This window comes from Sapajus apella, unplaced genomic scaffold (genome assembly GCF_009761245.1).
Source record: "Sapajus apella isolate SASKATOON/1434 unplaced genomic scaffold, GSC_monkey_1.0 scaffold125, whole genome shotgun sequence".
NCBI classification, from domain to species: Eukaryota; Metazoa; Chordata; class Mammalia; order Primates; family Cebidae; genus Sapajus; species Sapajus apella.
Genome location: NW_022437065.1, coordinates 2,705,197 through 2,721,357, shown reverse-complemented (window position 1 = coordinate 2,721,357; position 16,161 = coordinate 2,705,197). Strand labels below are relative to the sequence as shown.

The following is a 16,161-nucleotide window of genomic DNA, read 5'->3' as shown; positions in this document are numbered from 1 at the left end:
CTCCCAAGTAGCCGGGACTACGGCACGCACCACCATGCCTAGCTAATTTGTATGTATTTTTTTTGTAGGGATAAGGTTTCACCATGTTGGCCAGGCTAGTCTTGAACTCCTGAGCTCAAGTGATCCACCGGCCTCAGACTTCCAAAGCGCTGAGATGACAGGCGTGAGCCACTGTGCCCAGCAAGCATCTTTAACAATGGGCTGTGCCTTGCATATTTTTTTGTTATCATTGGTTTCTAGTTTGTAGTAGCTGCTTAATAGTGTTCAAATAAATGAGTACTGACTACTGACAAACTGCTAGGAAAAAAGTATTCCTCTTCTGGCCTTAGTATTGTCTCATCCTTCTACTCTTGGTTAAATTCACCCTGATTCTAGATTTTTACTATGTATACTTTTCTACCAGTTTATTACATTTTTATTATATATTTACTCAAATTCTTTGTGGAGGTAACACACACACACGCGCACACACACACACACACACACACACACACACACACACAGATTTCCCTTTTTCCAGCTAAGCTCACAGAAAGAGTGGTACTAAGTAATTTGAATATGGGATGGTCTATCTACTCCCTTAGCTAGAATACAATGTCCCTGCTCTTGGGACAGGAAGGAACCTGAGTCATTTAGGTCACACTCCAAATGTTTTATCATTTCAGTTGTTGAAAAACACCATGCAGATAGAAAGGAAGTTATTTTATCTTGAAGTAACTCTTCAGGGCATGCCTATGGGAGAGTCACTCCTCCAGAACTTAATCATCCCAGTTTTGCTCTTCACACCTTTGGCGGCTTCTTGTAAGGTATGAATGTGTGTTGGGTTTCATTTTGACTCTGCCCACAAGAATGGTTTCTATCTGTAAGTTAAAATGCTAATGAATTCTTACAAAGCTCTGACTTTCAACTGCAAAGTGATCAAAAGAACTATTTAAAACTGTTTGAGTCTTTCTGCAAGTTTACCATCACTGTTATTGCCGAAACTTTATTTTGCTAGATATGTTCATGCTTTTCTCTTGCTCCTAGCAATGTAATTTAGGTTATTCCTCATGGCTTTTAGAAAATGGTTCTCAAGGTTGAAAAAATAGGTGAATGTCTTGCTTTGGAGGTTGGAAGAGGGATAGCCAACCCCCCAAGCAAAATAGAACTGTGTTTAGTGTTATTTGGTTTAGAGCTATGTCCAAAAGCAAGATTGACTTGTGTATTATTATAGTTATCTATTGCTGTGTAACAAGTCACCCTAAAATTCAGTGGCTCGAAACAGCAAATATTTATTATCTCAGAGTTCCTGTTGGTCAGGAATTCAGGAGTGTAGCTAAATGGTACTAGCTCAGTCTTTCATGAGGTTGCAGTGGTGATGTTGGCTATCACTACAGTCATCTGAAGGTTCGACTGAGGCTGCAGGATTTGCTTCCAAGATGGTTCACTTATATGGCTGTTGCCAGAAGGCCTACATTCTTTGACACATGATTCACTCCATAGGGCTGCTTAAATGTCTCTGTAACAGGGCAGCTGGCTTCCCTCAGGAAGCCACAATGCCTTTTATATTCTAATAATGGATGTCAGTATGATCAATTGTGTCACATTCTATTCATTAGAAGTAAGTCACTAAGTACAGCCCACAATTCAGGGGAGGAAAATTAGGCTCGACTGTTTGAAGGGAGGATTATCAAATAACTTGTGGACATATTTAAAAACCACTACAGGTGGTAAATAGATTACTAGAATCCTATCAAGTGTTGTGACTGCTAGGCTGGGTGTGGTGGCTTATGCCTATAATCCCAGCACTTTGGGAGGCTGAGGTGAGAAGATCGCTTGAGCCTGGGAGTTCGATACCAGGCTTGACAATACAGTGAGACCCCAACTCTACAAAAAGCTTTTAAAAAATTTTGCTAGGTGTGGTGGCACTCATCTGTAGTTCCACCTACAGAGGGGCTGAGGCATGAGAATCTCTTGAGCCCAGGAGGCAAGGGATGTAGTGAACTATGATCACACCACTGCACTCCAGCCTGGGTAAGAGACCAAGACCTTGTCTCTAAAAAAAAAAGTGTTGCAACAGTATGGGTAGTAGTTACATATTGTCTCTTCCACCCATCAGATGACAGAGCTGAGAAAGAGAAGAGGTTAGAATGAATCAGGTAAAAATTTACCTTGGGCCAGGCTCGGTGGCTCATGCCTATAATCCCAGCACTTTAGGAGGCCAAGGCAGGTGGATTGCTTGAGCCTAGGAGTCTGATACTAGCTTAGGCAACATGGTGAAACCTCATGTCTACAAAAATACAAAAAATTAGCCGGGTGTGGTGGTGCATGCATGTGGTCCCAGCTACTCGGAAGGTTGAGGTGGGAGGATCACCTGAGCCCAGGAAGTTGAGGCTGCAGTGAGCTGTGATCGTGGCACTGCACTCCAGCAGTGTTGAAGTGAGATCCTGTCTCCAAAAAAAGAAAAAAAAATATTTACCTTGAACTGGGTACCTGAGGTTGAGAAAAATATTCCACCTGAAGGATATAGTCTTGGAGCTTCAATTGTCATAGCAACTATAAACAGGCTAAAAAGGGCTCTGTTGGTCTGTCTGGAGCATAGGAAAAGTCTCCTTGACTATTTACAGGTCCCATATCCTGCATCTTGGCTTCTAATTTATAACTGGCTATAACTATTATCCATATGGAATGATAAACTATTGACCAAATTTTTTTTGAGAGGGAGTCTTGCTCTGTCACCGAGGCCGGAGTGCAGTGGCACAATCTCAGCTCACTGCAACCTCTGCCTCCTGGGTTCAAGAGATTTTCCTGCCTCAGCCTCCTGAGTAGCTGATAGCTGGGATTACAGGTGCAGGCCACCACGCCTGGCTAATTTTTGTATTTTTAATAGAGACAGGGTTTCACCATGTTGGCCAGGCTGGTCTTGAACTCCTGACCTCAGATGATCCGCCCACTTTGGCTTCCCAAGGTGCTGGGATTACAGGCCTGAGAAACCGCCCCAAGCCTGACCAATGTTAAAGGTTGATTTTCCCTTTTTTTAAAGACAAGAGTCTCATACTGTCACCCAGGCTGGAATGCAGTGGCGTGATCACCGCTCACTGCAACTTTCGCCTCCCAGGCTCAAGCAATGCTCTCACCTCAGCTTCCAGAGTACCTGGGACTACAGGCATGAGCCACCGTGTCTGCCTGATAATTTTCACCAAAAAGGCAAAATCATGACTTTCATAGAAATATAAAATGAGCATATGTCAAAGATTTTGTTTAATTCATTAACTAGATGAGGGAAAGGGTAAGATAGTACAACTAATTCAAAGAGGAATTCAGAGAACAGACATATTTATACATCAAGAATATTGAAATAAATTTGCAAACGGATGCAAAACTGGCTTTTGGGATGGGGGTGGGGATTCTCCTCTCCCTAGATAGAAGTTATTTGCTTGTCTAGAGGCAAGAAGTATTCACATTGCTATTAGTTATCTGCACTTCCAGAGTTGTAAAATAGCCTAGTCAAAGACAAAAGACTTCTATCCCTCCGGGCTCAGACAATCTACCCCTCTACCCCCACGAAGCATTCCATTGAAAAAGTAGCCAGTAATCTCTTTTGCTTATTCCAAAGCCTTAAATTTTTCCTTACATCAAGTAACCTCAACTCCCTTGAGATGGCAAAATGCATTCTTCAGAGGGTGTCCTTTTAACCTTGGGAAGGTTGAGAATTGAATATGGAGAAGATGAAATGAATCAAATATACTGTAGTGATATTTTGGTGTTAAGTTCAGGAACAGTTTACATCTGTGATTTAATTTCCAATGTTTATGACAATTTGGACATATTAAAGACTTAGATTAGCCTTATGATTCCAACTTAAAATTGTGTAAAACTGGTGATTTTAAGGTAAAAGGAATTGCAATTCGACTTGGATAGAGAGTTGCATTATTTAAGACAACTAGTTATTAGAATATTTATGTATTTAATTTATTTGATTTACAAATGTCATTGCTTGATCCCAGGAGTTCATGGCTGCAGTGAACTATGACTGTGCCAGTGCACTCCAGCCTGGGTGACAGAGTGAGGCCCTGTCTCCAAAAACAAAAAGAAAGCCCTGCTGAAAAATGACTGCTCTAATTTTATTTAAAAATAGCAAAGTTAATAAACTGAATTTGGCCAGGTGTGGTGGCTCATGCCTGTAATCCCAACACTTTGGGAGTTCGAGGTGGGTGGACTGCTTGATCCCAGGCATTCCACACCAGCCTGGGCAATGTGGCAAAATCCCATCTCTACAAAAAGTACAAAAATTCTCCAGACATGATGGTGAAAACCCGTAGTCCCACCTACCTGGGAGGCTGAGGTGGGAGCATCACCTGAGCCTGGGTGGTGGAGGCTGCCGTGAGCTGTGATTGCATCATTGTACCCTAGTCTGAGTGACAGAGTAAGACCTCTGTCTCAAATAAATAAATACATAAATAATAATAAAATAAACTGAATTTTAAGGCTTATAAAAGCCTAGATTTTAAAATTTGGAACTTTGATAAATTAATAACAACTTAAAACCCAAATGTAAATGGTCTTTTTCTATACACATCCACATCAACTTAGTGGGAGAGCAACCCATGGATGACTGGGAGAAAAGAGATGTGGAAGAAAGTCAAAGTGGGATGGGATATGAAGCAAGAAACGAAGTCACAGTCTTTCCTTTCGTTCTGAGACAGACTTTTTCTCTGTCGTCCAGGTGCTGGAATGCAGTGGTGCCATCATGGCTCACTGCAGCCTTGACCTCCTGGGCTTAAAGGATCCTCCCACCTCAGCTTCATCAGTAGCTGGGAGTATAGGCAGGCACCACCATGCCTGGCTAATTTTTTTGTGTTTTTTGTAGAGATGGATTTTCTTTTTTTGAGACAGTCTCATTGTGTCACCAGGCGCCAGGCTGGAGTGCAGTGGCGCAATCTTGGCTCACTGCAGCCTCCGCCTCCCAGGTTCAAGCAATTCTCCTGCCTCAGCCTCCCGAGTAGCTGGGACTACAAGCACGCGCCACCATGCCCCCTAATTTTTGTATTTTTAGCAGAGATGGGGTTTCACCATGTTGGCCAGGGTGGTCTCGATCTCTTGACCTTGTGATCCACCCACCTCGGCCTCCCAAAGTGCTGGGATTACAGGTGTGAGCCACCGCGCCCGGCCTAGAGATGAATTTTCTAGACGTGGCCTTGGCTGGCCTCTAACTCCTGGCCTCAAAAGATCCGCCTGCCTCAGCCTCCCAAAATGCTGGGATTACAGGCATAAGTACCATGCTCGGCTGATGTCACATGTTCTATTTTCTTTTAAAATGAGATATATAGTAGTTTTATGTAGTAGTTTTAAAAACAATAGCCCCCAAATCTCTGACACACTTTCCATTGAGAAGTGGGAGGGAGGATTCTATGTCCTCCTCCTCCTTGAGTCTGGGCTCTGTGACTGCTTGTGCGATAGAATATAGAAGATGTTGGCCGGGCGCGGTGGCTCAAGCCTGTAATCCCAGCACTTTGGGAGGCCGAGGTGGGTGGATCACGAGGTCAAGAGATCAAGACCATCCTGGTCAACATGGTGAAACCCCGTCTCTACTAAAAATACAAAAATTCAGCTGGGCATGGTGGCGTGTGCCTGTAATCCCAGCTACTCAGGAGGCTGAGGCAGGAGAATTGCCTGAACCCAGGAGGCGGAGGTTGTGGTGAGCCGAGATGGTGCCATTGCACTCCAGCCTGGGTAACAAGAGCGAAACTCCGTCTCAAAAAAAAAAAAAAAGATGTAGTCTGGGTACAGTGGCTTGCGCCTGATCCCAGCACTTTGGGAGACCAAGGCGGGAAGATCACTTGAGGCCAGGAGTTTGAGACCAGCCTGGACAGCATACCGAGATTCTATCTCTACAAAAAAAAATTTTTTAAATAGCCGGGCGCAGTCGCACTCACCTATAGTCCCAGCTACTCAGGAGCTTGATGTGGGAGGATTGCTTGAGCCCAGGAGGTTGATGCTGTAGTGAGCCACCATCTCGCCACTGCACTCCAGCCTGAGTGACAGAGTGAGACTGCCTAAAAAAAAAAGATTGGGCACGGTGGCTCACGCCTGTAATCTCAGCGCTTTGGGAGGCTGAGGCAGGCAGATCATCTGAGGTCGGGAGTTTGAGAGCAGCCTGGCCAATGTAGCGAAATCCCATCTCTACTAAAAATACAAAAATTAGCCGGGCGTGGTGATGTGAGCCTATAATCCCAGTTACGCAGGAGGCTGAGGCAGGAGAATCACTTGAACCTGGGAGGTGGAGGCTGCAGTGAGCCCAGATCTCGACACTGCACTCCAGCCTGGGCAACAGAGCAAGACCCTGCCTCAGAAAAAAAAAAAGAAAAGAAAAGAAAAGAAGAATATGGCAGATATGAGGCAGATACGGTACCGCCATACGGTGCGTGGGGTGTTGTCTTAGTGTGTGTGATCAGGCATGTTACGTCTAATTCTGTATTTATAGTCTGAAACCCTGTCCAAAGCAACAGAGGCCAAAAAAGCTTTGGGGAATATCTAAGCTGGGTGGGGGAAATCCCCCCAAAAATCCGCTTGCAGTCTCAGGCCTTAAGTAACTGACAGCTTCCATTTCCTCTCTCTTGGGATGCTTGGTTCCCAGCCACCATGCTGTGAGGAAGCCCAAGCCACCCTGTGGAGAGGCCCACATGGAGAACCACAGCCAGCAACAACCAGCCAACAATGTTTATGAGCCATCTTGAGAGTGGAGTCCCAATTGAGCTGCCCCAGCTGACATCGTGAAGCACCAATGAGTTGTCCTGCCAAGCCCTGCCCAGACTGCAGATTTCTGAGCAAAATAAATTATTGTTTTACACCACTAAGCTTTGGGGTAGGTTTTTTACATAGTCATAGATTAAGCATAGTGAAGTCCACAGATCTTAAATGCTCAGCCGGATGAACTTTTAAATATGTATAAAACCATGTAACCATTAACTAGATCAGATATAGAATATGTGCATCTTTCCAGAAGGTTCCCTAGTCAAATAGCTTCTTGAAATGCTATCCAGGCACCTGAACTATTCGTTCACAGCTCTGGGCAGCACAACATTTATTTTTTCTCAGCTATGTTTCCAAACTTAACTGAATTAGAAACACTCTCTTCAGCATCATCGATGATATAAAAATAAGCTCTGGTGTGTAGGCCAGAAAAGAGCGAAGGCTCAAATGGAAGACAACCAGACTTCAGTCTGTAACCTCTGGGAAGTAGGTCGGCAGGAAAATGAGCTGATCTGCTCTTAAATCTCCCGTCAGCAAAGTCACCTCGTAAAATTCAAGTGCATAGGGTGCTGTCTTAATACCTGTAATCAGGCCTGCGAGGGATAATTTGCTATTTACGTCCTCAACCCTGTCCAAAGCAACAGAGGTCAAAAAGGCTTTGGGGAATCTTTAAGCTGGGGGGAGGAGACCCCCCAAAATCTGCTTGGCCAATTGTTTTACTTCAAACTGTGGGCTGATTTCCATTAATCACATTTGGCCCTAATTACCCTCGAGCAGCCTTTCTTCCTCTGGCCTGGAGCAGGAATTTTAAGGGGTTCCTGACAAAGCAGGTCCCTGAAACCAAACAATAGTGGAGACTCCAGGAAAACGCTGAGTGAGGAGTCCATCCCCAGTCCTCTCCAGCCTGGAGACTCAAGTTTCAGGCTTGCTTGTGATCTCCCCAGGTAGGAACCCGAGTTCCTCCACTAAATAGATTTTCCTTTTGTTGTCACATTAATTTGCAACTCATTAATAGTGACAGAAGTGAGGTACTGCACCGATGTCATTTGCATATTCATGAGTGACTTATTATTAAACAAATAAGATTTTCCTATCTTCGAGAGCACCCAAAGTAAGGCTGAACAGTACATTACACCGGCCCCGATGCTTTATTCTCTCTTTAATATGTTAATACATGCAGTTGATTTCTTTAAGTAAATACGCATCTATAAAACAACACGTACTTTCTGAAAAAGAAATCATTTAAATAATAATCCATTAGCAAAGTTGGCAACAATTTAAGAGGAACAACCCATTAATACCAACGCGTGGGAATCAATTTGCAAATTTTAACTGGGTTGGGTGGTGGGTTACCGACGACCAAGGAGGAGGACCTGCGAGTGTGTGTGCGCTTAGAAAAATATTTTAATGAGTCTCCGGACATCAGGACTGGAATCCTTCGCGTTTCAGGTGCCGGCTCTCCCTATAGGTCGAAAACTGACTGAGTCCTCACGGGGATCAGCGTTTTGCCGGCGTCCTCTGGAGATTGGAGTCGTGTGCCGAAAGCAGGCCAGACCGCCACGTCGACCCCGCGGCTTTTACGGTGCCCATCAGTCCCCCCATCCGCAACGGGTTAAGCGGCGTGGGGGCGGGGCAGGGTCTGGTCTCCTGGCGAGGCTCCCCCACCGAGCTGGGACTGGTGCCCTGTTCTCCCTTCCCCCTTCCCCCGTACGGGTTTCGTCACAGCCGGTTCTTTCCAGCCTGGGTCAGGGTGGGCTCGGCGACGCGGAGCGCGGGGCCAACCGCGCACCCTTATCTCGGCCGAGTCAGACACTTGCCGCGCGGAATCTGTTGACATTTACTATTGTTCGCAGGAGTCCCGTGCGCGGGGGGGGGGCGGGCCGAGGCGAGGGTAGAAGAGAGGGCGGCGAGTGTGGGGCCTGCGGGGTGCGTGCGTGTGTGTGTGTGTGTGTGTGTGTGTGTGTGTGTGTGTGCGTGCGCGCGCGCGCGCTCTCGCGGAGGGAGGAGGGGCCGTCTTCACGGAAAATAAAAGTGGCCGGCGGGCCCGGAAGCTTCCAAGCCAGCTCACCGGCCCACGCCGGGAATTGAGGTGGTGGTGGTGGGGTGCGCAGGAAGGAAGATGGGGCAGCCGGCGGTGGGGTCCGCTGGGGTCGGGGTGGGAGTGGCTCCAGCCGCAGGGCCCCCAGTGACCTGCAGGACACAAGTGCATTTGTGCCGAGCCGTGGCGGGGATTAAAGTGCCATACGGCCCGAGCGAGGGGGGCGAGGCGGGTGGAAAACAACTCCCCGCGCGCACAAAGCGCGCATTGTTCCAGCCACCTCCATTATGCCGCGCTGCAGCCAAGAGCCCGTTTCGCAACTGCCCTCCCGGCGCTCGAGCGCGCGCGCGCGCGCACACACACACACACACACACACACACACACACACACAGGAATTCGCCCCGGCCGACGCCGGGGGTGAGTGCGCTCCGCCAGGACAGGGAGTGGCCGTCGGGGCGCGGGGACGCGGGGGGGCTCGCAGGCGTCTTTTTCAGGTCGCCTGCCTGTCTATTCAGGGCTGGCCTTTTTAATGTCTTCTCTTCCTAATCGCCTCCCCGGCACTTTTCCGTTTCTCTGGCTCCTCGGGCCTGCCCCGAGCGCACCCTGGAGACTGGAGCTCCCCAGGGGAGGCGGCGACAGCGGGGGTGGAGAGTGGAGAGGGCGCGCTCTCAGTCGCTGTCACCCGAGGATCGCAGCCCCAGGCGCGCAGCGCTTGCCTCCTCTGCTGAGGACACGTGCGCGGGAGGAACGGGGAAAGCATCCCGCCTTTCAAGGAGAGGCTCCCGGAGCGCCCCCTCCCCGGGCTCTCTGGCACTCCAGGATTTCCCCCGGTCCGGAGCGGGAGCTGCGGAATCCCGCGCCGCGTCGCCTGGCCTGCCTGCCCTTTCGTGCCAAGTGGGCCAGCTCGGCCACCCCCCACCCTAACCACTCCGCTGCCCGGGCCCTGTCCTCCTCCCCCCTCTCCGGCTTTCATGGCACTGGATAGGCGCCGAGAGGAATGTAAGGCTTGCCAGCCTCTTGGGACCCTGTTCTACCCCGGGAGCGGAACCGGGGCGATAGAACCAACCCCACCCCCTGCCTCCAGTCGCGCCCTCCTGGTGGCTAGGTGGGGAGCGGAGGAGCCGGAGCGCGGCGAGGTAGCGCGGTCTGGTTTCCTTTACGTTTACAAGCTATAAATAAACTTCCCCTTGGGCGGATGCGCGCTGTGTCCAAGGGCGGCTTTCCGCCGAATCGGGCGGGTGGTTTACGATCTGGGCCGGGAGCTGGTCCTAGCGCGGCCTGAGCCCAGGGTGGGGCGCTGGCTCCCGGAGAGCTCAGAGGTCGGCCAGGAGTGGCCGAGTGAACCTCCTTTTCCCCGCGGGGCTAGGGCGCCTCTGCACTGAGGCCCGAGGGTGGGGCTGGATGATTTATGAGCCGTCACCCCACCCCGCCCCTCCCGTTTCACTTGTTTTCCTCGTCTTCTCCAGCTCAAACCCGGTTCCCAGAGCCTCATCCCCAACCCTGCCCAGCGACGATTTGGCAATTTCAGGCTGTTGGAGCGCCGCTCCGGCTCCGGCACCGGCGGGGCGCGTGTGCACAGGGCGTGGGTGAAGCCCCGTGTGCTTTTCGCCAGCCGCGCTCCTGCCCGGGGCGAGGAGCGGACTAGCTGAGCCCGACCAGGCGGGCGGCCGAGTGAGGCCTTTGACGGAGAGGCTGGGAGGAAGGGCTGGCCGCGCGACTCCGGAAACCACGGGCCTGCCGGGTGGATCCCTGACCCTTAAGGTCACCGGGCGCGGGGAAACCGCCTGCCCACACCAGAGCAGAGGCCACTGCACCAGTCGGAACCAAGCCGCAAGAAACCCAGGAGGAAACCCAGAGGTCGCGATAGAAGACGTAGCTCGGAGGCCACCGCGAGTCCCAACACCGTCTTCCACCACAGGGGTGCCGTTTCCCTCGGCTTTGGTGCTCACTCTGCGAGTGATGGAGGCAAAGCATCTATGAGTTTCCCACACACGTGTGCCTGTTGTGTGTGTGTGTGTGTGTGTGTGTGTGTGTGTGTGTGGTGGCTTGTGTATGTGTATGGGCCTACGGGGATAATAAAAGGAATGGGGTGCTTTTGGCAGCCTCTGCGTTTCTTTCCGCTGAGACATGGGGAGGCCAGGGTGCAGAGGCGGCCAGCCGAGTGGGCGAGAGCCCGGCCTGGCGTGGAGAGGAGGCGTCTTCCCGTCGGGAGGCTTGGTAGCGTGCTCCCGCTTCCCTCCCGTCCCCTCCCCGCGTCGCGCCGCGCCGCGCCGCGCCAGCCGCAGCCCGCAGGCTCGCTCCTCTGCCCGGTGTTTGTTTAACCCTCAACCCCTCCGCGGCAGCTGCGGGCAGAGGGTTTCCTGGCCGAGTTAATCCAGGGGCTGGACCCCAACCCGGGTTGCCAGGTGGGCCCTTACCCCTCCCGAACCTCAGGGCTGAAGGTCCCAGGGTGCCGGCACCCCCACAACCCAAACGGTCCTGGGGGCCTTCGGGGGTCGACAGAAGGGGATCCTTGGCAGAGTCCCCATTGTTCCCCCGGGGCTGGGAAGCTGACTCACGCTCTGAGCACAGAGCGGTGCGGAGTGTTTTCTCGGTAGCCTTTACCCGAGTGCTTTATTTAGACAGGCTTTATTTACAGTACACATGTTTTCGGCTCCTTATTCTGGAGGCGGGAATGGAAACTGGGCAGAGCAGGAGTTCTCCCCGTCAGCCTCACGTTTGGAAGGAGTTGAGACTCAGCGGAGTCGAAGGATCCCACTCCCGCTTGCTGTGTTCTCTAGGGAGATAATGTCGAAGAAAACGGTGAAGGTGGGGAGTGGAGGGCGCCGGGGGACGCCCAGCGTCAGCCTTTCCCATAGTGCCCAGACTTCAAAATGCGTAACACCCGGAGGAAAGTGAGACACATCCTCATGCCCATTTTAGAGGGTTCAGAGAGGGCTAGGGCCGCAGAAGGTCACACAGACAACAATCGGTGGTGTGAAAAGCGTCTTTAACTCTGTTTTTTGGGTTTCTTCCTCATGGGGTTAGACCTCCAGAGTCACCCAGGTCTTGGTCTCTCTGGATTCCAGGAAGGGTCTTCCTGGCGCCTCGAGCAGAGGTCAAGGCCAGCCAGGCGGCTGGAAGGCCTCTGGTTGGCAGTCTGCAGTCAAGCATCCTTTTTGGCAGCAGCTCAGTAAGTGGGGTGGTCCAGTTAGGTCCTGCAGGAAATTGTCTGAGCTAGATTAAATATTTTACAAAACCTTCTGGGGGCCTACGGTTGACTTGAAGCTGGCAATGTTAAACCAAACAAAAGTTAACGAGTTTTCTCCTGACTTTTTAGGTACAGTTCAGAGAAAACGGTGGGTTGTGCTCTTTGCAGGAAGCAAGTTTAATGGCGTTTCCTCTCATTTTTCTCCACTTCATTCTCTCTGCTTATTGCAGAGCCTCATAGCCTTTCTGGGGCTGGGGTGGCAGAAAGGCCTGTCCGGGGTCCCTCTTTGAAAGGGCTGCAGCCACCTCGAGCTCCTGTGGCCGTTGAATTCCATGCTTCTGACTCCTGCTGGGAGTAAAATGCAGCCTCACAGGAAGTTCATGGCCCTGGGAACGGCATGGGACAATGTGCAGACACCTGAAGCTCTTTTGGCCTTCCCGTAGGGTAACCCGTCGGGGGGGGGGTGGTGGTGCGAGGAGAGAAAGACCTACACTTCAGGCCTCACGACCTCATAGCCTTTTCCTGGCTCTCTCTCCCTCTGAGTCTTTAGCTGCAAATCCTGCACTGTTTTCTGAGGGTTGCCCTCCGTGTTTCCCTCCCTGAATTGAACACCCCTTTGTCTCTGCCCCCTGGCTTGAGTCTGACCGCTCCCTTGCACGATGCCCACCCCATTCTCATATTCAAGCTGCAGGGTGGAAGCTCTGCAGGCCAGAACTGAACTGCGGCCCTTCGAGGGAAGTAGGCGGCTTGACCTTTGCAGGAAGGGAAGAGAAGGCAGATTCACAGCTCGCAGCACTGCAGGGAGACACAGAGCTGCATGGGGAGCCGCAGGCATTGCCACAGCCCCAAGCAGCTCTAAGGGGAACCTGTAAGAGGAAACCAGCTCCGGGAGTCGAGGGAGCTTTGTGCGATGTGTGTGCCCCAGCGAGATGCACAGGCCGCTCAGTGAGAGAGGAACTGCCTGGGGAAGCTGTGGCTGCTGCCAGCTCAGCGCAGGGTGGGGGTGGGGTAGGGGCTCAGAGAGGCTGGGGGCTAAGGTGGGGGCTGCCGTGGAGGATGAGGCCTCTGGAGAAGACAATAGCTAAAAGAAGCTGCTCTGAAGAGGCCCAGCCACCTGGGTATGGCTCATCAGATGGGGGGCAAGGTCCCAGCAGTTTAGGAAAGTATGCCCTAGGAAAGATACATTTGCCAAAGGACGCAGAACCTGGAGCCTGGATGGTTTTTTAAACATTCATTTTTGGGGGTGGTATCTTTGAGACAGAACCTTCCCAGGGAAAAATAGCCCTGTACTTCTAAATCCCAGGGGACCCCAGGCACAATGACCTACTCAGCGGGCAGCCCAGGCCCACCTAGGGTTTGCGTCGGGGCAAGGAGCTCCGGAGGGTGCAGCCCACCTAGGTCCTTTCCCAGGCTGTGGGGGAGGGGTGGGCAGTGAAGGGGTGGGCAGTGAAGGGGTGTGCCCGCTGGATATAGAGGCAGCTGCCATTTGAGGGTGGGGGTGGGGAAGGTGCTGCCTCAGCTTCGGCGCTGGAAACCATTGTTTGAGTCTGCACCCAGCGCTTCTCCAGCAGGGCTAATTCTCCACGTGTCCAATTTTCGTGTCTGAAAAAAAGCAGCAGCATAGAAACAAAACCATATGACAGGGCTGGGCTGCAAACCTTGAAGAATCGAGAGGGTGGGGGAGGTGGTGGCTGGGAAGGGGGAGGGTAAATGATGTGTGTGTGTGTTGGGGGTGGGGTGGGGTGGCGCACAACTCAAAGTTTCGGCTATTTCCTACCCGATCTCACCTCCCGGTGTGCTAATCTGATGCAGTTCCAACTCCCTCAAACGATTCCGCAGTCCCAGCGCTTGCGGGAGAGTGGAATTACAGTCTGGAGGAAGCGAGGTGCTGCCGCGAGAGGCGACGCACCGCACCCGGGAGTGCGGAAGCGCAGGCCGGCAGCAACGCGACCCCTGGGCCGGCTCCGGGTCGTGGTCGGTCCCCTGCAGCTCCGTCCTCCTCCGGGTCCGGAGCGGAGAGATCGGTCAAGGCAAAACCCTCTGCAGGATGGGGGAAGGGTAAAGAAAGGAGACAAGGCTTTTCCCAGAAAGCGGAGGGGAGCCCGCCTCCCTCTCCGGGGTGCTATGCTGCCCCCATCCACTGCGCCCCGACCTCCCTGAGATCCGTTTCCTTAAAAAATAGCCAAAGGCCAAACATTTAGCTACGGGTTCAGCGTTCCCCCCACCCCAACCCCCACCCCGTGCCCTCTCTGAGTTCTCTAAACCCACGAGGCGCTTTAGGCCTGGCGTTCCCCGTCCTCCCCCGCTTCCGCCAGTGCACGAGCCAGTGGCGGTCACTTCTGCGACTCTTTGGAGGCCGACCGCCGGGAGCTTTGTTCTCCCGGGGCTTTCTCCCTCCCCCTTCCCCTCCTCCTTCCAAGTCATCCAGGTCTCCACACTTTATCTGCGCCCCCCGCTTCCACGTCCGCGCACACAAACAACCCGGGCGCATAATCTCATTAGCATAGGCCTCGGTCTGGGTGACCGCGAGGCTCCCTGCGCGCCCCGGCGCAGCGCTCTGTTTCGCCGCAAGCCCGAGTTTCCACCATGCATGCGCCCGGGGCGGGGGGCGGGGACGATCCGGGGTGTAGTGTTGGCTTTAGGGCAGGATTGGGGCAGGCCGGGAAGAGGAGGCTGCCCGGGGCGGCGGGAGTCGTTGGAGGAAGGCCCCTCCCAGCGCCCAGTTGCCTTGGTCCCCGGAGCAGATGGCAACTTTGTCTCCTGGTGTGCGCGCAGCGACTTTCAACACATTCAAAAGGCAGTGCTCAGGCTGTCGGGGAAGCCTCGCTGACATTCAGAACCGATTAAAGACCCGAGACGGTGCCAGGCGCAGTGGAGAGTTATGAATTAATCATGGGGGTTACCGATATCTGAGGCTCCCCAGGGCAGCCCCTCTATTATTAAGCAGCCCCCACTGCCCACTTCTGACACCCCCCCACCCCCGCCGCAAAGGGGTAACCGCGGTGTCTTTTGCACTGCCCCAATTGACAGCCACCCGGTAATGTGAAAAGTGTTTGCCCTGCCACCCTCAGTGCGGTCTCAGGCCGGGGCGCTGGGCCTGTCAGACGCTCCCGGAGCAGCTCAGCCTTTGGGACAGGCCCGGACTGAGCGCTCAGCTCTGACCTGGGGTTGGGGTGGAGTGATGGAGTTGAAGGGTTCGCTGCCTCTGTGGCCCAGGTTCGGCTCCCTTCACCACCGTAGAAGGAGTCCCCAGATAGTGGGCGACGTCGGGGACCATCTACAACCTGGGTGCTTGTCCTGGGTCCTTGGAGCAGCGAGAGGCTTGTGGTTTCGCGTTGTGGCTCTGGCGATGTTGCAGATATGGAAAAACGAGGTTCGTGTGTGCTGTGAAACTCCGCATAGTCCCTGGGCCTCCTAGGAGGAACCCTCAGGTCTGGAGTCACCCTAAATGATCCGCACCCCTGGGAACAGAAGCACACATCTCGACCACCGAACTTGCCGTTCTGTGTATTGTTAAATCACGCACACCGTTCTAATCTCCCCTATTTATTTCCCAGGCCTGCCTGGCCACAGATTTCTGCAAGACGGAGCAGGCTTCGGGTTCCTCCTGCTTCCAGAGGGGCCATAAAAAACAGATGGTCTCATTAGGAACAATTTATGCATATATATTTCGAAGAGTTCAGCAGAGCCGGCGTAGGTTTGCAGCCCCTGCGTCAGGCAAGAGCAAAATATCACCACTTGCAAATGTTTCCAGTTTGCAAAATAATGGCCTATCCAAAGTAGCTAAGCAACGAATTACTCAAACACTAGAAGGTTAGATGCCAATATTATCACATTCGTCCTGTTTCTTAAACCGTCCTCCTCCGCGGCCTTTGGATTTCGGAGGGAGGCTCCCGGGCCTCACACCCCTACGCCCGCGGCTTCCTTTCATGACTATTTCCAATCTCCAAGTCAAATCACTTATTAATTATAGAGGCAACTCCAGCAAACCCAATTACCCGTAGGCAGCCCTTCCCAGATGGGAAGTCTGTCTCGCACAGCTCCCACGGTGGCCCAATTTCTTCTGGGGAGGCTTCTTTTGCGTCCGATTTCTTTTTGTCAGTGGTCTGCCAGCGGCCCTGAATGTTTCCTCTCCCTGATTCTTCTTCCTAGAGGCAACTCCATTTTCTTACCCTGTTCCCTTTCCTTCCTCCAAGGAGA

General features: G+C 52.4%; 1 long non-coding RNA gene across 1 annotated transcript; it reads right to left on the bottom strand.

Moving 5' to 3' along the window:
* Positions 1-11,383: 11,383 nt before the first annotated feature.
* On the bottom strand, positions 11,384-14,826 carry LOC116539057. Its single transcript, XR_004263905.1, has 2 exons — positions 13,749-14,826; positions 11,384-13,563 (listed from the first exon to the last, which is right to left on the bottom strand). It is a non-coding gene; the product is annotated as an uncharacterized LOC116539057 (long non-coding RNA).
* Between the last annotated feature and the right edge of the window lie 1,335 nt (positions 14,827-16,161).